This window comes from Schistocerca serialis, chromosome 8 (assembly GCF_023864345.2).
Source record: "Schistocerca serialis cubense isolate TAMUIC-IGC-003099 chromosome 8, iqSchSeri2.2, whole genome shotgun sequence".
Classification (NCBI taxonomy): Eukaryota; Metazoa; Arthropoda; class Insecta; order Orthoptera; family Acrididae; genus Schistocerca; species Schistocerca serialis.
Genome location: NC_064645.1, coordinates 209,487,516 through 209,509,922, shown reverse-complemented (window position 1 = coordinate 209,509,922; position 22,407 = coordinate 209,487,516).

The following is a 22,407-nucleotide window of genomic DNA, read 5'->3' as shown; positions in this document are numbered from 1 at the left end:
ACGTATCCCCCGATGGTGGATGGCGTTGAGCCGGCGTAAGAGGGATGGCCGAGCGGACGAATAGACAAAGCTCCCATTATCCAGCTTCGATCGGACTATGGACCGATACAAGCGAAGCAGGACAGTGCGATCCGCTCCCCAAGATGAACCGCTAAGAACTCTGAGGACATTAAGGGAACATGTAGAACGGGCCGCCAAATAAGAGACATGTGGAGACCAACACAGTTTCCTGTCCAACATGAGCCCTAGAAACTTAGTTGTGTCCACGAATGGGAGAACAACGGGACCGAGATGTAAGGATGGCGGAAGGAACGCTTTATATCGCCAAAAGTTGATACAAACCGTCTTCTCTTCAGAGAACCGGAAGCCATTTGCCACGCTCCATGAGTAGAGGCTGTCTAGACAACGCTGAAGGCAGCGCTCCAGGAGGCAAGTTCGCTGGGCACTGCAGTAGATCGCGAAGTCATCGACAAAGAGAGAGCCTGAGACATTAGGTGGAATGCAAGCCATAATTGGATTGATCGCGATGGCAAAAAGGGCTACGCTCAAGACGGAGCCCTGAGGCACTCCGTTCTCCTGGAGGAAGACGTCGGACAATACGGAACCCACACGTACCCTAAACATTCGATCCGTTAAAACGGAATCAATAAAAAGGGGCAGGCGACTGCGTAGGCCCCACCTGTGCATAGTGCGGAGGATACCTCCTCTCCAACAGGTATCATAAGCCTTCTCCAAGTCGAAGAACACGGCTACCGTTTGGCGCCTTCGCAAAAAGTTGTTCATGATGAATGTCGACAAGGTCACAAGGTGGTCAACAGCGGAGCGGCGGCGACGAAAGCGGCATTGGACATTAGTAAGTAGTCGTCGAGATTCAAGAATCCAGACTAACCGAGCATTAACCATGCGCTCCATCACCTTACAGACACAGCTTGTAAGAGAAATGGGGCGGTAACTAGAAGGAAGCTGTCGATCCTTCCCGGGTTTGGGTATAGGAACAACAACGGCGTCACGCCAACGCCTGGGGACTCGACCTTCGGTCCAGACGCGATTGTAGGTACGAAGAAGAAAGCTTTTGCCCGCCGGAGAAAGGTGTGCTAGCATCTGAACGTGAATGGCATCTGGCCCCGGAGCAGAGGATCTGGACAGTGCAAGCGCACGTTCGAGTTCCCGCATAGTGAAGGGGGCATTATAAGTTTCCAGATTCAGCGAGTGGAAGGAAGGTCGCCGAGCCTCTTCTGCCTCTTTCCTGGGAAGGAAGGCAGGGTGGTAATGGTAGGAGCTTGAAACCTCCGCGAAAAAGCGGCCAAAGGCGTTGGAGACAGCCACAGGGTCAACAAGGACCTCATTACCTGAGGTCAGGCCAGGTACCGAGGAGTGGGCCTTAATGCCCGACAGCCGGCGCAGGCTACCCCAAACGACGGAAGAGGGAGTAAAACTGTTAAAGGAGCTGGTGAAAGAGGCCCAACAAACTTTTTTGCTGTCTTTGATGATTCTACGGCATTGCGCTCGGAGTCGTTTGTATTCAATACAATTCGCCAACGTAGGATGGCGGCGAAAGGTGCGTAAAGCACGTCGTCGAGCACGGATAGCGTCCCTACAAGCCTTGTTCCACCAGGGGACGGAAACGCGAGGCGAAGAAGAAGTAGTACGAGGAATGGAACGTTCGGCAGCATTGATGATAACAGCCGTGAGATATTCGACCTGACTGTCACAACTGGGAAAATCGTGGTCCGGAAAGGTCGCCAGGGAGGAGTAAAGTCCCCAGTCAGCTTTCAGTATGTTCCAGCTCGAAGGACGTGGGGATGGGGTGTGGTGCAGGAGACGAACGACACAGGGGAAGTGGTCGCTCGAATAGGTGTCAGAAAGGACATACCACTCGAACCGACGGGCAAGAGTGGTAGAACAGATCGAGAGGTCCAAGTGGGAGTAGGTATGAGTAGAGTCCGAGAGGAAAGTCGGGGCGCCGGTATTGAGGCAGACAAGATTGAGATGGTTGAAGACATCCGCCAAGAGTGAGCCTCTTTGACAGGATGCAGGAGAGCCCCAAAGGGGATGATGGGCATTGAAGTCGCCAAACAATAAGAACGGCAGGGGAAGCTGAACGATGAGGTGCATCATGTCAGCCCTACTAACAGCAGATGACTGGAGTGTAGATGGTACAAACTGAAAAAGTAGAAGCAGAAAAAGTAATGCGGACAGCTATTGCTTGGAGTGGGGTGGTCAATGGGATGGGATGGTAATAGACATCGTCCCGAACGAGCAACATGACCCCACCATGAGCTGGGATACCGTCCACAGGGGTGAGGTCATACCGCTCCGAGGTATAGTGGGTAAAGGCAATATGGTCAGTCGGGCGCAACTTGGTTTCCTGGAGACCAAGAACGAGCGGTCATTGCAGGCGGAGGAGCAGTTGTAATTCCTACTGATTAGATCGAATACCTCTTACGTTCCAATGAAACAACGCCATCGCTAGTCAAAAAGTTGGGGGAACGAGAAGGGGGAAGAGCTGGTCACCTCGACGGCCGCGGAGGGCCAGGTTGCGAGGGGACAACGCTACAACCGACGGGAGGCGGATCCGGTCCCATCGACTCGTCGCCAGCTGTGGCCGCTGTCCCTGGTTGTGTAGGGGGGGCCACATCATTTGCCGACGAAAGGCCGGCGGAGCGCCTATCAGTAGAGCGTCCCGGCGAAACTGAGGACGGCCGGGAGCAGCGACTCACGGATGAAGCGTCAGATGAAACGCGCCGGGGTGGAGAGGGGGATAGAGACTTCTTCTTGGAGGCCTTCTTGGAAGGCCGAGGAGGCACAGGTATGGTGGGCTGGACCCGAAGGAGGTCCACATGCGCGGGGTCCGTTGTGGAACGCTGGACCTCGGAAGCTGGGGTCCGGAACTTTTCCCCGATGGACGCCTGAGAAGAGGATCGCTTCTCAGGTGGCGTGGGGGGGGGAGGAGGAGGAGGAGGAGGAGGAGGAGGAGGAGGAGGAGGAGGAAGGGTGGCCCCTGGGGCAGAGGGGGTGGGGGCCATGGGGGAGGAGGATTTGGAAGGGAGGGATTTGGGAGGTGGAGGCAGAGCCCCCTGATGGGCGGAGGAGGCGGAGGGGGGACAGGATAGGGGTGAGGATACCGCGGAAGGAGTGCACACAACTGAGGCAAACGAAGTGGTCAATGGCACTGGATGAAGGCGGTCATACTTCTTCCTGGTCTCAGAATAAGTGAGCAGATCCAAAGTTTTGATTTCTTGTATCTTCTTCTCCTTCTGATAGGCGGGGCAGTCTGAGGATCTAGGCGAGTGGACTTCAGGACAATTAATGCACCGAGGTGGAGGGGTGCATGTATGTTCCTCACGAAGAGGACATCCACAATCGCCACAAAGGGGCTCAGCCTCACACCGTGCCGACATGTGCCCAAAGCGCAGACAACTAAAACAGCGCATAGGAGGCGGTATGTAAGGGCGCACGTCGCACCGGTAGCACATCACCTTTACCTTCTCCGGGGGAACGTCCCCCTCGAAGGCGAGGATAAAGGCCCCGGTGTCGATGTGACGGTCTTTGGGGCCGCGCTGGACTCGCCGGACGAAATGCACGCCGCGGCGCTCCAGGTTGGCCTTGAGCTCCTCATCAGATTGTAGCAGGAGATCACGATGAAAAATAAGCCCCTGCGTCCTATGTAGTGCCAGATGTGGGACAATGGATACTGGGATGTCCCCTAGGCGGTCGCACGCCTGGAGCGCCGCCGACTGTGTGGCAGAGGTGGTCTTGATAAGAACGGACCCTGATCGCATCTTGCTGAGAGCCTCGATTTCCCCGAAGACGTCCTCAATGTGCTGAACAAAGAACATGGGCTTGGAGGTGGGGAACGTCCCCCCATCGGTTCGAGAACAGACCAAATAGCGGGGGAAGTACTTCGCCCCAAGCCGGCGGGCCTGTCCCTCCTCCCATGGAGTGGCCAAGGGGGAAAGGGCAGGAGAACCAGAACTAGAAACGGTACCTTTTCTTTTGAAAGACTCGGCCGCAGAGCGACCTGATACGTGTTGACGTTTCATCTGCGAAACGTCCGCCCCGATACCACCCACTCCGACCAGGGGCTCTCCCCACGGGCGCCACCCAGCCGCAGCAAGGGCCACCTGGCGGGATGACCATTGCTGGGAGTCCTGATGCCCCAAGTAGACGGGCATCTACTCCTTGGCCGACGTGGGGAGGGTGCAGCTCAGGTATCGGCAGTACGATCCCTGTGTTGTCAGGGGGCTACAATGTAGAGGGTACATGACGGCCCCACCACAACGGGCTGGCTACCGTGCTGGATTTCTGGTGCCATGGAAAGTCCATCATGATCACTGGTGGAGATGGAGATGCACTACGGGCGTAACTTGGACAACCCATCAGACGTTTAGGCCCAATTTGAGGAATAGTGGGTATGGTTACAACGCCGGTGCAATGCTGAGTGCCAAGGTCTTAGTGCACTTAGGACCAGTGGTACACCATGTAAGGTGTCCTTCCCCAAAATGCTCGTACTTCTGTAGAATTTTGAAAAATGGAGGTCAAACCCCAAGGGGGACCATCACATAGAAGGCCAAAACGGTTGAAACTCCTTTTAGTCGCCTCTTACGACAGGCAGGAATACCTCGGGCCTATTCTTCCCCCGGACCCGCAGGGGGATTAGTGTGAACGTGGGGGGTTATAGTCTGAGCACGAGCGAGGGACACCGCATCTCCAACATAGCGATGAAGAGGGCAATTTCCTGTATTGCCATTGTATTGAGCGGATGGATGTGTACGTACAACTTTATGAATCCCTGGACACTGCATGTCAGCAGGGGACTGTTCAAGCTGGTAGAGGCTCTACAATGGTGTGAGGCACATGACGGAGTGATATGGGATCCCTGATACGTCTAGATATGACTGACAGGTGACACGTATTTAACCATTTATTAAGTATCTTGTCCAATCACCTGCATCCGTTCATGTCCATTGTGCATTCCGACGGTCTTGGGCAATTCTAGCAGCACAATGCGACACCCCATACTGTTGGTTGGTTCAAAAGAGGGGACGGGATCAAACTACGGGGTCATCGGTCCCTAGTTCCGAAGGAAACAATGGCACAAGAGGTCGAGTAAGACAGTGAGACAAAACAGAATGAAAGGAAAAACAACAAAAACAACTGAATGGCAACAAACAAATGGACAAATGGGGACAAGAAAACCACATCCCATACATCCAGAAACACTCTTCTGAGTTCAAACACTTCAGCTGCCCACAAACGCCCCAGACATGAACGTTACTGAGCATATATGAGATGTCTTCCAACGTGCTGTTCAGAAGAAATCACCCCATCATACTCTTAGGAATTTATATTCAGCCCTGCGGGATTCATGGCGTCAATTTCCTCCTGCACTACTTGAGACTTTAATCGAGTCCATGACACGTCTTCTTGTTGTACTTCTGCGTGCTAGCGGGGGCCCCACACGATATTAGGCAGATGTACCAGTTTCTTCCGCTCTTCAGTGTAGACTTCACATTATAAAAAATGAATGAATGAATATATATAGGTGGGGTTGAGAAAACGCTTCACAGTAAGGTAGCTAGACTTTACCCGACAGAAGATAAAGCGAAGCAGTAGGACAAGATAACGTCTCTGATGAAGACAAAAATAGGGAGCTCAAACTCCGAACTCTTACAGAGAATGCAGAATGAAAGTAGAGGAGTGTCCTGTTTCGGAGACAACAGAGCCGATTCCCTTGCCATAAATAGAAAACTGATTCACTCAAACGATAAGTTCAGTCTTTACAAAAAGGCACCGTCTAATATAGGCAGAAGAGGCTCGATAGAATTTGTGAATGCAGCCAGAGCAGACCGTGCTTTCGATGAGAAACACTTCTCTTTAAGAAAATTACGAATGTTTAACGCTAACGGACAAGTCCACGTGAAAACAAGGTTAGCTGAATTCCAGAAGTTTCCGAAGTCATCGGCCCTTTCACCAGCAAATTTAATGTGCGTGAAGTCGCCTGAGCTGTGAAGAATTTTCCATGCTAGATCATGAGTGCAAACAAGCAATTCTAGTTGGTAATTCGAAGATGAAATAATGAAGGTCTATTGGTATATGACCGAGCAGAATAATAGGGTGCATCGAAACATAACTGAAGTTCCACCCCTGGCACCAACATTTTTCACATCCTATGCTGCGTATTTTGCTGAAATAATAAAGGGAAACCAGCATCTGGATACACCAATCAAGAGTGGGGAATTGAATTTTTCATCATTTCATTGCCTACTGGCCAGAAGTGGTCACTAATGGTACAGAGAAGTCAGACCTAGAGACTTAGGATGATTTTGTTTGATGCCGATGAATATGAGTGAGAAGAGCGTAATTACAGAGTGGAATTTGAAAGGAAACAGTATAACAATAATTACAACGGCTATCACGTTAACATGAAACCAGGAGAGTATGGTAACGCAGATAAGAACCATAACCTGATATTCACTCCGCGAAGGAACAAGCCCCGTTCGTTGGATGAAGATACGAGTGAGCAGAATAGAATTCCCGCACAAACAACGGAGCGAGGAAACAGTTCGCATGAAGCAGCGATTACTTGCCACCCTGTTCCAGGGGGAACCATCAGGCCTGACTAGATATGGGCCAGCAAGCAGGTTTATATGAAGGCCACGTCTACATTTTGAGCGTCCAAAGATATGAACAAGTCATGTTACCTTCCATTAGGAAAGTGGGTGCATTCAGCGATTACTACGTGATTTATAAATTAACGAGCGCAGCTATCAGTAGTCGTCCTTTTTTGCAGGTTTCATGACGCAAATCGAGAATTCTGTTAGTGCCTAGCCATTATCAATGCACTGTTTTCTAAACTCGATGCGTATCAGTTCCCTGTTATTCGGGCGTCTGTTACAGTTCTTTAATAAATAAAGAAGTTAGAGACGAGCTATTGACAGAAGTGGCCATCGACAGAAAACCGGTGTGCCCAACTTTAGGAATTAATGTAGGACAACAGAAAATATCTGCTGTGCTAGACACTGGTAATATCGTAAACGGGGTACCAGAAACTATTTTAAGAGTGTTAAAAACAGAGTAATGGGCTGCCTTTCTTCTGCTAAGAACCTGCGTTAGCAGTGCCATTCAAGGCAAAAACCATTGAACTGAAGGAGCAGATGAGATTCTACTTTCGTTGGCGAGGGTATGATGTTTGTCACTAACACAATCATCCCATATTTGACAATTGACATACTCTGTGTAGAGTTCATGCGTCAGTATGCTGCGATCGTAGACATGAACCAAAGCACAGTTACAATCGCTAGATGGTAAGCCACAACCACCTGGTATTTCAGTTGACGTGAAAGTGGCTACAGCATAGCTCGCTGTCACACAGTTTCCGGGACAGCTTCAAAGTAGTATCCCGGTGCTGAAACATGTCTCCCCCGCTGTCACGCACAACAAAGCACGGTGAAAACCTCAGTGTCATTGACGACAAGGTGGATAAAATAAGGGATATTCCATCAGAAAGCAGGGAAGAATTTAGACATATGGACGTTTTAATGCAATATATGAAGTGTTTAGAGTAAGACCGGCACATTTAAGAGTTTTAGGTTTAATTATAGTCAAGGAACAACATGCATACTTCAGTAAATCGTATAGTCCTCTACTAATGTACAAACAACAGGTGGAAGAACAAATGACTGACCAAGGGGTGATTGAGCGTGCTAGCAGATACTGCAACCCTCTGCATATCTTGCAAACAGGGATAGATTCGACTGGTGGCTGACTACAGCAAATTAAAATTCTGTTGCCGAAGACGGATATTCCCGAGAGTCTAAGAATTATTGTAGCAATTACAGAGGAAGATCTTTTCGGTGGGTTTAAGAATGAGTTTTTTTTGCAGGTTGAATTAGATCAATGTTGAAGGCAGAACACCACTTTTCTTTGTTACCGGAGTTGTTATCAATTTAAGGATGTTCCCTTCGGGTTGCCCTCTTCTTGTGTATTGATACGTGCACTGGATGCAGCTCTGAACAATGAGATCAAAGAATTAGTTACCAAACATATTGACGACATGTTTGCTGCCACAACCTGGAGCTAACATTATCGCTATGCCAGGCAACTGTTGCAAGCTATACAAGAAGCCGGTTTCACGGCAAATTTGGAGTAATGCATTTTTTGGGAGTCAGGAATAGATTTCTTGGATAAATTTTGGGAAATTTTTAGTCAGTTCCTATGGAACCAAACTGCTGAGGTCACCGTCCCTAGGCTTACACACTACTTAAACTAACCTTAACTTACGCTAAGGACAAAACAAACACACAAACACACACACGCGCTCGAGCGGTTTCTCAGGTCATCGAATTCGAGATTTGCTATGCGTCTTAATGAATATAAGTTGAGGGCAATCAAATAATTCCCCATGATAACGGCTAAGAAGCAGCTTAAGACTATCAGGTATTGTAATTTTTTAACGTACATGAAGTTCTAGTATCAGCTAGACTTCTCATCCTTACAGGTACTAGTACACCCTGCAAATCGGACGAGCAAGCAGAGAGGCAACTGGTAGTATTGAAGTGGGTGCTAGCGAATGCGCCTGTTCTAGGCCTCCCCAATTTGCGTTTACCTTCTGTGTAGCAACAGACTGCAGTAGAACTGGGTAGGTGTAGAGTGTAGAAACCGTTCAAGAGGAAGAGGTCTATGTTGCAATTGGTCACAGAATAATTGCTTTCGGCCTTAGGGTGTTCAATAAGAGCACATGAAACTACTCCATTACAGAACTTGAGGCGCTGGAGATGTAGGCAAAATTTAGGGACTGCTTCTGTCGGGAAAATTAAGGTAGTGTACAGCGACCAACAAGGTCCTAGAACTCCTTATGACTGAAACTCATGCGTGACAGGCTATCCCGCTGGGCCCTCTACCTTCAAGAGTTCTCTTTGGGGAGCTAACACACATTTCAGGTACAGATAATATTGTGGCCGGCGCTTCGTCTCACTCGTTCATCTGCCTAACCAAAGGCATTGAACAGGAGGCTCGTGAATATAGATTTGATGTCCTAAATATCTCAAGGATTTTCCATTTGGAAACTATATTACAGATCCCCCTCTGATCATCAGCGGGGAACATGGTAAGGATGAAGTTCATCAAGAGAAAAACGACAAAAATTTTCAGACAATCAGACATCTCTTCCTGCTCCATAACTATGTGCTCTTCCGCAGGAGGAACATTAATGACTCCACGTGGGTAGAATGTATAGCACAATGTGTAATGAATTTATTTGGTACACTAACCTCGCATCTGTGCACCACGGACTTGGGTAATGTGTCAGGAAATTAAAGGGATCTGCATACTTTAATGGACAGGTGGGCGACGAAGGTATTGGTTATCTGTATACAACTTAAAACGTCAGAAGGCGAAATAAATACCAAAGAAGTTTGCAGTCCATTTTTTCCGCTAAACCGAGGAAGTTAAGGTAACACGCTGCCGTACAGTTGCGCTGCCCCACTGTGAGAACACACCGCGCGTAGGTACATCCTCATAGCTATGTAAATTGTCCATGTAAATAACCCTCACACTGCTAAAAGATGACTGGGACGACTTCCTATAAGGTGGTACTGAATGTGAAACGTTCTATCGGACAACAGGAAACATTGAGAACCCATGTCTCGCAGGAATAGATTAAAAGGTATCTATGTCGCCCAGTATCACTCAAGCAAACTGTGCAGAAAGGATAATGCATGAATTAGGCAAACTGTCACGAATCTGCTACATAAAAAAGACATGACGCTTGGAATGTGCATGGTGAAGACTTAACTAATAATGAATCAACAGCCTCACAGGTCAACAAAAAAATTCGCCAACAAAAGTATTGCCGAACCATGACCCAGGGGATCTGATAAGACATGTGGTTCCCTTCCACTGCAGCAACGACCATGAGTTGAGAATAACATCAAGGAAGACATTGTGAACATTAAAAAGGCGGCGCTTCAGACACGGCAGAGAAGTAAGAAAAATACCAAGCAGCGTTTCTTTTTTCATGGGCAGAGAGAGAGACCTATGAGAAAAAAATCCCTTGTCTTCCAAAGCGAGGAATAAGACATGCAAAATTCACTCACTGTATGTTCGTCCATACAACGTGAAGGAAGCGGTAATTTCAAATGTAGCCAAGCTGCAATCTCTGCAGAAAAAAAAAAATATTGAATTGCACCACTTCTCAAAGATGAAGCCATATGTACATTGGTCAACCAGAACATTATGACCAACTAGCTGATATCCGGTTTGTCTACATTTGGCACAGGTAACATCGGCGACGTATTGTGGCATGGAAGCCACAATACCACAAGAGTGAGAATAAAACTAGCGAGATTGACAACAAAAAACGGAGAGAATTAAAAACCACAAGAACGACGAAAGGGCAACAAACAAATGAACAAAAGGTAAGAAAAAAACCACAGGAACTCAAGAAACAAGTAGAAAAGAGCAAAACTGCAAAACAGACCATTAGAAAAGAAAGGAGAAGCCAGCCACTCTGCAACACACTAAAACCTCAACCCTAAAAGCATTAGGGTTGAGGGGACAGAGGAACAAAAGACAAGCGCTAAAATTTAGATCAAATGATAAAACCCACCCTCACGAATAAAACGTAAAACTAAATCTGCCCATGAGGCGTTGTCAGATAAAATTAGTGGCAACGAGTCTGATAACCGAAGATTTCGTCGCAGGGCAGTCAAACTGGGACAGAGCACCAGGATATGGGCCACTGTCAACCAGGCGCCGCATCGACACTGAGGCGGGTCCTCAAGGCGCAGGAAGTAGCCGTAGATCGCCCAAGCGTGGCCAATGCGGAGCCGGCAGAGAACCACAGAGTCCCTGCGAGAGGCCCGCATGGAAGACTTCCACACATTCTTAGTCTCCTTAATGATACGTAGCTTGTTGTGTGTACTGTTATGCCATTCCGTCTCCCAAAGCTGAAAAACCCTAAGGCGTAAATCAGAACGCAGGTCGGGTTCAGAGACGCCCATCTCCAGAGGAGGTTTCCGCGTAGCCTGTCGGCAAGTCCGTTGCCTGGGATGCCGACGTGTCCTGGGGTCCACACAAACACCACTGAATGATGGGACCGTCCAGGGCATAGATGAACTCCATAATGGACGCTATCAAATGATGGTGGGGTTAGCATTGGTCGATAGCTTGTAAGCCACTCAAGGAGTCAGTACACGGAAGAAACGATTCCCCTGGGCATTAAAGGATATAATCAGGTGCACGAGAGATGGCCACCAGCTCTGCAGTGAATACACTGCAGCTATCGGGCAACGAATGCTGTTCAAAATGGCTTCTCTGAACGTAGGCGAAGACAACGTGATCGTCAGCCTTCGAGCTGTCAGTGTAAACCACTTCAGAGCCCCAAAACACTTCAAGAATAGAGAGGAAGTGACAGTGGAGAGCAGCAGGAGTAACTGAGTCCTTACAGTCAAGCGAAAGGTCTAGACAAATCTGCGGCCTAGGTGTACACCATGCTGGTGTATGCAGACGGACTTGGATGGGAGGTGGAAAGGAAGGACTCCAGCACAGACAGAAGGGATCGCACGCGAACCGCTATCGATAGCCCTGACCTGGGCCACAGATGCGGGAGACTAACTGCCACGGGTTGAAAAAGGAGACAGTAATTCAGATGCTCAGGAGAACTACGAATGCGTGCAACGTAGCTGGCGAGCAGCTGTGCACGTCGGATCTGCAATGGAGAGACTCTGGCCTCTACAAGGACGCTGGCCACTGGACTCTTCCTAAAAGCTCCTGTCGCTAGGCGAACGCCACAGAGGTGCACTGGGTAAACGCAATGCTGAGGGTGCCGCCAAACTATAAATCAGACTTCTATAGTCAAGGCGGGATTGAATAAAGGCTTTATAGAACTGCAGCAGAATATAGCGATATGCACCCCAGTTGGTGCGGAGGCCATTGAAGTGCTGCCAGCACTTCCGCTTAAGCTGACAAACATAAGGTAGCCAAGTCAATCTGGCGTGGAAAACCAGTCATAAGAATCGATGTCTTCACTGCAGTGAGTGGATCGGCAGGAAGGTAAAGTTCTGATTCCGGATGACTGGTACGACGCCGACAGAAGTGCATGACACACGACTTAGCGGCCGAAAACTGGAAGCTGTGGGCTAGAACCCATGACTGCGCCTTGTGAATGGCTACCTGTAGGCGCCGCCCATCAACACTGGTGCTGGTGGAGCAGTAGGAAATGCAGAAGTCGTCTGCATACAGAGGTGAGACGGACGCCCCTACAGCTGTTTCTATACCGTTAATGGTTATTAAGAAATAGAGATACACTCAACACAGAGCCCTGCGGGACCCCAGTCTCCTGGATATGATGAGGATGGGGGAAGGACTATGGGAGACACCAACTTGGACATGGAAAGTATGGAGCTACAGGATAAAAATTCTTGATAAAAATCGAGAGTGGGTCTCTGAGATCCCAACCGTATGTGGCAAGAATATGATGCTGCCAGGTGACATCATACGCTTTGCATAAATCAAATTAGATGGTAGCATGGTGTTGGAGTCTGGAAAAGGTTGTATGGATGGCAGACTCAAGGGACTCAATATTATCAGTGCAAGAGTATCCCTGGAGGAAGCTGCGCCGACATGGAGCCGGTAGACCTCGTGGCTTCAGTACCCTACCCACCATACATTCCAGCAGCTTACGAACAGCGTTGGTGAGGCTGATAGCTATCCACATCAAGTGGGTTTTTTCTGGGTTTGAGCATTGGAACAATGGTGCTCTCCCGCCTTTGCGATGGAAAGATGCCATCGCACCAGGTGCGGTTGACGATGACTAGGAGGTATCGCTTGTAGTCAGATGAGAGATGTTGAATCATCTGACTAGATTCAACCTGGCCCAGGAGCTATGTCGGGGCAATGTACAAGTGCGCTGAGGGGCGTTATAGGGTTGACTCTAGAGTGTAGTGAACTAGAGGACTTTCCATCCGCCGTTTGTGGGTGCAAAAGGCTGGGTGGGGGGGGGGGGGGTAGTTCTCTGATGCAGAGGCTTGGCTCGAGCATAGTGCTCAGCAAAGTTCTCAGCAATCACGTTAGCGTCGGTATGTAGCACGCTTTTGATGGTAATGCCAGAGACACTTTTCGGGATCTGGTACCCAAAAAGACGTCTGATCTTCCTCCAGAGATGGGAAGGTGACATATGGCACACAACAGTTCACAAATACCTCTCCCAACACTCCTGCATCCGTCGTTTTATAAGCTGGAATACACTGTCACTGAGTCGCTTAAAGACTATCAGATGCTCTAGGGAAGGGTTTCACTTATGTCGTGTAAGAGCTCGCCGACTCTTTAATTGCTTCAGCGACTTCTAGCGACCACCAAAGGACTGTCTTTCGCCACGGGCACCCTAAAGAACGAGGGATCGCGTTTTCTGCCACAGAAACGATTGTGGTAGTCATCTGCTCAACCAATCAGATCGATGTTACTATGTGGGGTTGAGTCAACGGTGACATTGGAGGTGAAAGTTTCCCAGTCTGCCTTTTTAAAGCCCATCTGGCCTGGCGTCCATGGGCCTTACGCTAGGGGAGTGACAGGAATGTGTGGAAGTGGTTCCTACCACACAGTTCGTCATGTGCACTCCAGTGGATAGATGGGAGAAGTCCTTGGCTGCAAATTGATAAATCCATGGCCAAGTAACTACCTCGAGCCACACTGAGATTTGTGGTGGCCCCAGTATTTAAAAGGCAGAGGTCAGACTGAGACAAAGTTTCGACATCTTTGCCTCTGCCACTAAGCACGGTGTCACCCCATGGCATGTTATGGGCGTTAAAATCTCCCAAAAGTAGGAAAGGTTTAGGGAGTTGATCTATCAGTGCAGCTAATACAGTCAGGGGTACTGCACCATCTGGAGGAGGATATACCTTGCTGACAGTTATTTCCTGTGTCGCCCATATTCCGACAGCCACAACTTAAAGAGGGATTTGAAGGGGCTCAGGTTCACTACAGACTGGGTTTAGGACATAAACGCTAACTCCACCTGTCACTCGATTATAGTCGCTACGGTTCCTGCAGTATCCCTAATAGCTGCAGAGGGCAATGGAGGTAGCACGTGTAAAGATTAATAGGTACCACAGCAAGGCAGCGGGAAAAAACCACTGGAGGATGACATCATCATAAGAGTGGGAAGGCACAGAACATTCAATGAAGCAGTTTACGCCCCAGGGTCACCTGCTGCCATCGACTTTTTGTCTCAGTCTAAATCCACTATGGCTGAGGTGCCAGCGAGATCTAGGTCCTCACCAGATGCCATAATCTCCACTCCATCCTAAGATGCTGAACTTGTAGGTAGCGGTGGTCTGGTAGCCACCCCAAGTTGCTTCTTCTTAGTGGTCTTCTTTTCCTATTTCTCGCCCTGTTCCGTGGGTTTCCCAAGGCTGGGACAGAGGACATAGGATGAGCATGAAGCCCTATGACCACCTGCTTTTAGGCTCTTCAGCGGCTGGTGGGTGTCATCTTTCCCACTAGCAGAAACTTGGGAAGGGAGTGTTCCAACGGACCCCCTCCTAGCGAGAGGAGCTGAAGAAGCCACATACTTCTCTGGCTCAGAAATGGGGTCTGAAATCCCAGATGGTTGAGGGGCTGTTGCTCCCGAAGTAGGTGGTGCTGGAGAAACAGGGAGGGAAGTGCCTCCACTATCAGGGAGGCAGGTGTAGTCTCCCAGTTCTGAGAGGCGACAGGAATTTGAGGAACTGATGGCCACAGGATGTAGGCATCAAATTTCCTCTTAGCCTCAGTGTAGGCCAATTGTTCCAGAGACTGAGTAAAATCCTGCTGTCTTGCGAGCGAAGTCTATGATTCTATCTGCAGATGACAGAAGGCAGGGGGCATCGAGTATTTAGATGTGATGGACGTCCATAATCTCGACAGGTGGGGCTTGAAGTACTTTGGGAAGACACATAACCGAACTTCCAGCACTTGAAGCACCGCATCAGGGAAGGGATATATGACTTGACGTTACAGTGGTAGACCATCACCTTGACCTTCTCTGGCAATGTGTCACCCTCGAAGGCCAAAATGAAGGTGCCAGTGGCAACCTGGTTATCCCTCGGACCCTGATGGATTCGCCAGAGGAAATAAACACTTCACCACTCTAAATTGGCGTGCATCTCTTCTTCAGACTGCAAAAGAAGGTCCCTGTGGAATATAAAACCCTGGACCATATTTATAAGGCGTGATGGTAACAGAAACATCCCCCAACTTGCCACAAGCCAGTAATGCCCATGACTGGGCAGAGGATGCTGTTTTTATCAGAACTTACCCAGAGTGCATTTTGAACAAGCCCCCCACCTCCCCAAACTTGTCCTCCAAATGCTCCACAAGAAACTGAAGCTTCATGGACATGAAAGATTCCCCTTCCACTATCGTACATACAAGGTACCAGGGTGAATAAGTTTCACTGCTATCCTTAGCTTGGCGTTCTTCCTATAGTATGGTCAGGAGGGGAACGACCTGGGATCATAGTTAGACTTTGCCTGCTTAGAGACTGCTGGTGGTGGACCACAAGCAAGAAATGATTTACTACGCTTCATGGCGTATCATCCACCCTGATGCTACCCACGCCAACCAGGCGCCACCCAGCCACAGCAAAGGCCACCTGGCAATATGGCCATTGCCGGTGCCCCGATGCCCCAGGGTGATGGACTTTTACTCCTTGGCATATGTGGGGATTTAAAAGCGCAGGCATCAGCAGAACGATCCCTGTGTAGTTATGGGGCTACAACCAGCAAGATACATGGCGGCCCCACCACAATGGACTTTCTGTTGAGCTGGATATGAGGTGCAAAGAATTCCATAATAATCGTTGATGCAGAAAACGACGCTGCGCAGTGGGTGTATGAAAACGCACCAAGGAAGGTGTCCTCTCTCGGGAGACGGAGAATGAGCAGGACTGCAATGCCACGACGAGAAAGTGGGCTAACGATCATAACGCACTATGGACATTACCCACCATGTACAAAGATGCCCTCTGTTTGACGTGACGGAATTTTAATGTGTTATTTAATAACGTATTTCAACTTTAATAGCTCACGTTAATACGTAAGGGCACAAAAACCCAGATTAACTGAAATCCACAAATTTTGTTAGTCAAATGTTGTTTAATACAATCCAGTTATGCAAAATCCAGCTATAAAAAGCAAAATCTATGCTAAAAGGGCACAATCTTTTTTTTTGTTTTGGTTTTTTGGGCGCAAAACTTCTATGTTCATTAGCGCCCGGTCTGTGACTTATGAAAAGGTAAAACACGAAAATGGAAACCAGCAGCAATTGGAACGAAACAAAAAATTGAAGAAACTAAAAGCAGATGGAAAGCTTAAAAAACCACAACAGAAAGGGGTTGGTTGTCCCCAAAAGGAGCTTCAAATGACTGACGTCATCTCACTGGCAGTAAAACTCGAGAACGCGATCGGCTGAGCGCGTGTCATCTGCTAAAATGGACGATATTTCAGGTGACAGCTGTAGACGGGCGCGTAACGGAGTAAAATAGGGGCACTCAAGTAAAAGGTGTCTTACGGTCCACAGCTGAGAGCAGTGGGGACAAAGTGGGGGAGGATCACCGCTTAAAAGATGTCGATGGCTAAAAAGACAGTGCCCTATCCGGAGTCTAGTCAAAATTACCTCCTCCCGACGGCGCGTTCGGGAGGAAGAGGTCCAAGCACAGGGAAGAGCTTTCACATCCCGCAATTTATTATGGGGAAGTGTCGACCAATGTGCATGCCATAAAAGAACAACAGGACGACATAAAACACTCCGTAGATCGGCGAAGGGAATCGTGCGAATAGCTGGCCGAAGAAGAGAGACTGCAGCCTTGGCCGCTATATCGGGCGCATCATTTCCACAGATACCAACGTGTCCTGGGATCCAGAGGAACGTCACTGAGACGCCCCCCCATGTGGAGCAAGTGGAGGCAGTCCTGAATCCGATGGACCAGGGGGTGGACAGGGTAGAGAGCATGGAGACTGAGGAGAGAGCTGAGAGAATCTGAACAGATAACATACTGTATCCGCTGGTGGCGACGGATGTACTGGACAGCCTGGAGAACAGCGTAAAGCTCCGTAGTATAAACCGAACACTGGTCGGGAAGCCGAAATCGATTTGGGGTGTCGCAACCCAAATAGGCACTCCCTACACCAAACGATGTTTTTGAGCCGTCAGTGTAAATAAATGTGGCTGCCTTCATTTGTGCACATAGAGCAGAATAAGCCCGACGATAAACAAGTGAAGGGGTACCATCCTTGGGAAACTGACAAAGATCACGGAGCAAGCAGGTCTGGGGACGGAGCCAAGGCGACGCTGTACCCCAATGGCTAGCATAATGACTTAGAAGGACAGCTCGCCGATTGGACAGCGGAGGTTCAGCAGTCTCAGCATAAATGCTTTCCACAGGGCTGGGGTAGAAAGCTCCAGACACTAAACGTAATCCACGGTGGTGGATAGAGTCGAGACGCCGAAGAATAGACGGCCGAGCAGAGGAGTAAACTATGCTTCCATAGTCCAATTTCGAGCGCACTAAGGCGCGATAGAGGCGGAGAAGGACCACTCGGTCCGCTCCCCAGGAGGTACCATTCAGGACACGGCGGGTGTTGAGGGATCGCAGACAGCGAGCCGAAAGATAGGAAACGTGGGAGGACCAGCACAGTTTTCTGTCAAACATAAGACCCAAGAATTTAGCGACGTCCGAAAACGGAAGGTTGACAGGTCCTAGATGTAAGGAAAGTGGAAGAACGTACGACGCCAAAAATTAACACAAACGGTCTTACTGGGAGAAAAGCGGAAGCCTGTTTCGATGGTCCCAGAGATGAGGCGATCGAGACAGCCTTGAAGACGTCGTTCAAGAAGGCTGGTCCGTTGAGAGCCGTAGTAGATCGCAAAATCGTTCACAAAGAGGGAACCCGAGACATCAGGAAGGAGACAATCCATAACTGGATTTATGGCAATGGCAAACAGTACAACACTTAGCACAGAGCCCTGGGGTACCCCGTTTTCTTGGGAGAAAGTACGTGATGGAGTAGTGTTCACCCACACTTTAAATGTGCGCTCTGCCATAAATTCGCGAAGAAAAAGGGGCAACCGACCGCGAAAGCCCCAAGAGAACAGTGTGCGGAGGATGTCTGTCCTCCAACAGGTATCGTATGCTATCCAGATCAAAAAATATTGCTACTGTTTGGCGTTTCCGGAGAAAATTGTTCATGATATAAGTGGAGAGAGCAAGAAGATGGTCAACTGCAGAACCATGCTTTCGGAAACCACATTGGGCAGGTGTTAAAAGACTGCGGTACTCCAGCCACCAAGCTAAACGGCAATTCACCATACGCTCCAAAACCTTACATACACTACTCGTGAGAGAATTGGGGCGATAGCCAGAGGGGAGATGTTTGTCCTTTCCAGGTTTCGGAATAGGAACGACGATAGCTTCCCGCCATCGTCTGGGAAATTCGATTATAAAGGCGAAGGAGGTAACGCAGACTATGGTATGATAAATACAGCAACATTTGGATGTGGATACCATCCGGTCCTGGGGAGGAGGAGCGAGAAGAAGAGTGTGCATGTTTGAGTTCCCGCATGGAGAAAACAGTATTATAGCTTTTGCAATTTTTAGAGGAGAAAGCAAGAGGTCGCACTTCCGCTGCACGTTTCTTCGGGAGGAACGCTGTTGGGCAATTTGAAGAGCTCGATATCTCAGCAAAGTATTGACCCAATGAGTTAGAAATTGCGTCGTGGTCCACTAATGTATCGTGCGCGACAGTGAGCCCAGAGACCGCGGAGAACCTAGGCGCGCCTAAAACCGTCGAATCCGACTCAACCTCCGAGGAGGGAGTGAAGGTGTTAAATGAGCTAGTAAAGAAGTCCCAGCTTGCCTTCTTGCTATCGCGGATGACGCGACGGCACCGCGCACTGAATTGCTTATAGCGGATACAGTTGGCCAATGTAGGATGGTGTCTGAAAACGCGAAGAGCACGTCGCCGCTCACGTTTTGCGTCACAGCATGCCTCGTTCCAACAACGAACTGGGGGGCGCTTGGGCAATTCGGAGGTGCGAGGTATTGAACGTTCCGCAGCTGTAAGAATGACGTCTGTAATGTGAGTGACCTCATCGTCGAAGCTAGGAATGACGTTCATCGAATGTAGCTAGAGACGAAAAAAGTGTCCAGTCTGGTTGGGCAAACTTCCAGCGTCTCGGGCGCATATATGGCAGTTGTGGCTGAAATCTAAGGACACATGGGAAGTGGTCACTCGAGTGTGTATCAGCAAGGGCGAACCATTCGAAGCGCCGAGCTAGCGGAACAGTACCGACCGAAAGGTCCAAATGAGAGAAATTTGTCGTAGAGGCAGACAAAAATGTAGGGTCCCCAGTGTTGAGGCAAACAAGATCCGCTTGGGGGAAGACGTCTAGCAATAGTGAGCCACGCGGACAAGGATGTGGAGATCCCCAAAGCGGGTGGTGAGCATTGAAGTCCCCAACCAGCAAATAGGGGGGTGGAATCTGACCAAGAAGGTGAAGGAGATCAGCTCGGGCCATTGATGTGGACGATGTAATGTATACAGTACAAAGAGAGAAGGTGTATCCAGAAGGGGAAAGACGGACAGCGACTGCTTGGAAGTAAGTGTTTAAGGAGGAGGACAGAGTTGAACATCCCGTCGACAACCAGGTCATTAGAGACGGAGCGCAAGCTCGGGAGAGGGAAGGATGGGGAAGGAAACTGGCCGTGCCCTTTCAAAGGAACCATCCCGGCATTTGCCTGAAGCGATTTAGGGAAATCACGGAAAACCTAAATCAGGATGGCCGGAGACGGGATTCAACCGTTGTCCTCCCGAATGCGAAGTGTTTAAGGGGATTGGCTGATAATGGAGAGTATTATGGAGGAGAATCATGAGTCGTCCTTGTGCTGGAGTGCCTTCAACAGAGGGGAGATCAAATCGGACTGACTGAAAATGGGGGAAGACAAAGTGATCGTGGGGTTGCAGCTTTGTTTCCTGAAGACAGAAGATGACCAGCGAGTAGGATCGTAAGAGGATCGTCAATTCATCCCGATTGGCTCGAATTCCGCGGATATTCCAATGGATAATGGACATAGGGTGACGAATGTGACCAAGGTTGCCATCAACTCAACGACTGCTCAGAGCTTGCGACGGACAGCATGGAACGGCACTCAACCGAAGGCAGACGATCTTGATCTATAGGTTGTTCAGGAGCACCTCCTGCCACCAGCGATCAGCCGGTTGATCGGCCGCCAGCAGTGCACCTCGGCGACACAGAAGACGGCCGAGGGCGGTTACCGCCAGGTGGTGCTGTAGATGAGACACGCCGTGGCGGAGGTGGAGAGGAACTGGGTTTCTTATTAGCCTTCTTCGAAACGATGTTTAGATGAAGGAGGAACAGATGGTTGTGAAGTTGGGGTACATAAAAAATCTTCACGAGTATGCTCTTTTTTGGAAGTCCAGGTGTCTGACTTTTGGGATCGAGATTTAGCAGATCTCTAAGGGTGAGCCATAGATGGAGCAGACAAAAGTGGGGAGGTGGAACAGGCGATCTTTGCGCTGGCCGATCTGACGACCGTGTCACTAAAGGTGAGATCAGAAGTCTGCGTGGCCATCTCCTTTGTTGGCTGAGGAGAGGCAAGGACAGTGCTGTATTTTCCTGTCTGAGGCACAGTGGGCTTTCAGCTGGCGAATAATTTTCGAGCAGCAAAGGTCGACACCTTTTCCTTCACTCCGATTTCCTGAATGAGCTTTCCGTCTTTAGAAATGGGGCAATCTCGAGAGGAAGCAGCGTTGTCACACCATACAGTTGATGCAATGAGGGGATGGAGGAGGACAAGCACCCTCATGGTCATCCTTGCCACATGTAACACATTTGGCCGGATTGCAACAAGACTGGCTGGTGTGATTGAGTCACTGACACCGATAGCAACACGTAGGGTTTGGAACGTAAGGGCGAACGGAAATTATCTCGTAAACCACTTTGATTTTCGACGGGAGTTGAATTTTGTCAAATGTCAAGAAGACAGTACGGGTTGGAATGATGTTCGTGTCAACCCATTTCATGACTATGAACAGCCGTTACGCCCTGGTCAGACAGGTAGTGTTGAATTTCTTCGTTGGACAATCCGTCGAGGGAACGAGTATAAACGAGTCCACGTGAGGAATTTAAGGTGCAGTGCGCTTCCACCCGGACAGGGAAGGTGTGGAGCAGTGAAGTATGCAGAAATTTTTGTGCCTGGAGGGCACTGACTATTTCTAACAACAAGGTGCCATTCTGTAATCTGGAACAAGACTTTACAGGACGTGCAATTGCATCGACACCTTTCTGAATAATGAAAGGGTTGACCATGAAGAAGTCGTGACCTGCGTCAGACCGAGAAACAACAAGGAACTGTGGCAACGATGGGAGAACTGTCTGGCTGAGACTCAGTAAACTTACTCTTGTGAGCAGACATAGTGGAAGATGAGGAAACCATTGCGGAAGAATCCCCCATGATTACCGGCGTCTCCGATGGCGCGCTCCTCCCTTGTGGAGGCCCTCTCTGAGGGCACTCCCACCTTGGGTGATTGTTCACACCTCAGGTTACACCTCCCGAGAAATGGACGGAGGGACCAATCGGCACTTTTGGAAGGTATCAGCTCGGGTAATCACCCCTCCCTGAGCCTGGTCGTTACCAGGGATACGTACGTGTCCTACCTGTCTACCCGGGGCGGGGAATTACGCTTTACCCCATCACCGGCTACGCATGAAAATGCGTGGGTCGGCCTTCAGACATGCACAGGGAGGAAGAAAGAGAAAGGGGGAAAAACAAAGAAAGGGAAAGGAAAGAAGAGACGTCTCAAACGTCGCAGCGGAGAAAAGGGTAAAGAGAAGAGGTAAGGAAAAGAGAAGGACACAGGAAGGATGAAGACATGCAAGTGGAGAAGGCGAATAATGTGTCACATTTACGAGCGTCCGTCTCCGGACGTAGGCGCAAGCCGTACTCCCAGAGGGGGAGAAAGGGGTAGGAAAGAGCCAGAGGTGAGGGGTTGGGGGGGGGGGGGCGAAGATTGGGGATAGGGAAGGATGCGGAAAAGGAAGGTATGCAGCCCAGAAAGGAGGGAGGGCCACATTAGCTCGGGGTCCCGTGCTTGCTACGCACGTGTCCACAAAATAGTTGTTGACCCCTGGAGGGGGGTGGGGGGGGGGCGCAATCTTGTGACTTTACTATGATCTAAAGAAAGTTCCCTTGTGCGATTCATTATCTTGCAAAATATTGCTCGTGGCAGTGAAACAGATGTAAATGACTTCTCTAATATTAATATGATTCAGGGACTGTTTCCTACCGTAAATTCTTTTACTCACTGAACTCATTCTAAGAGATCTAATCTGTGCCAATGGTACTCTATT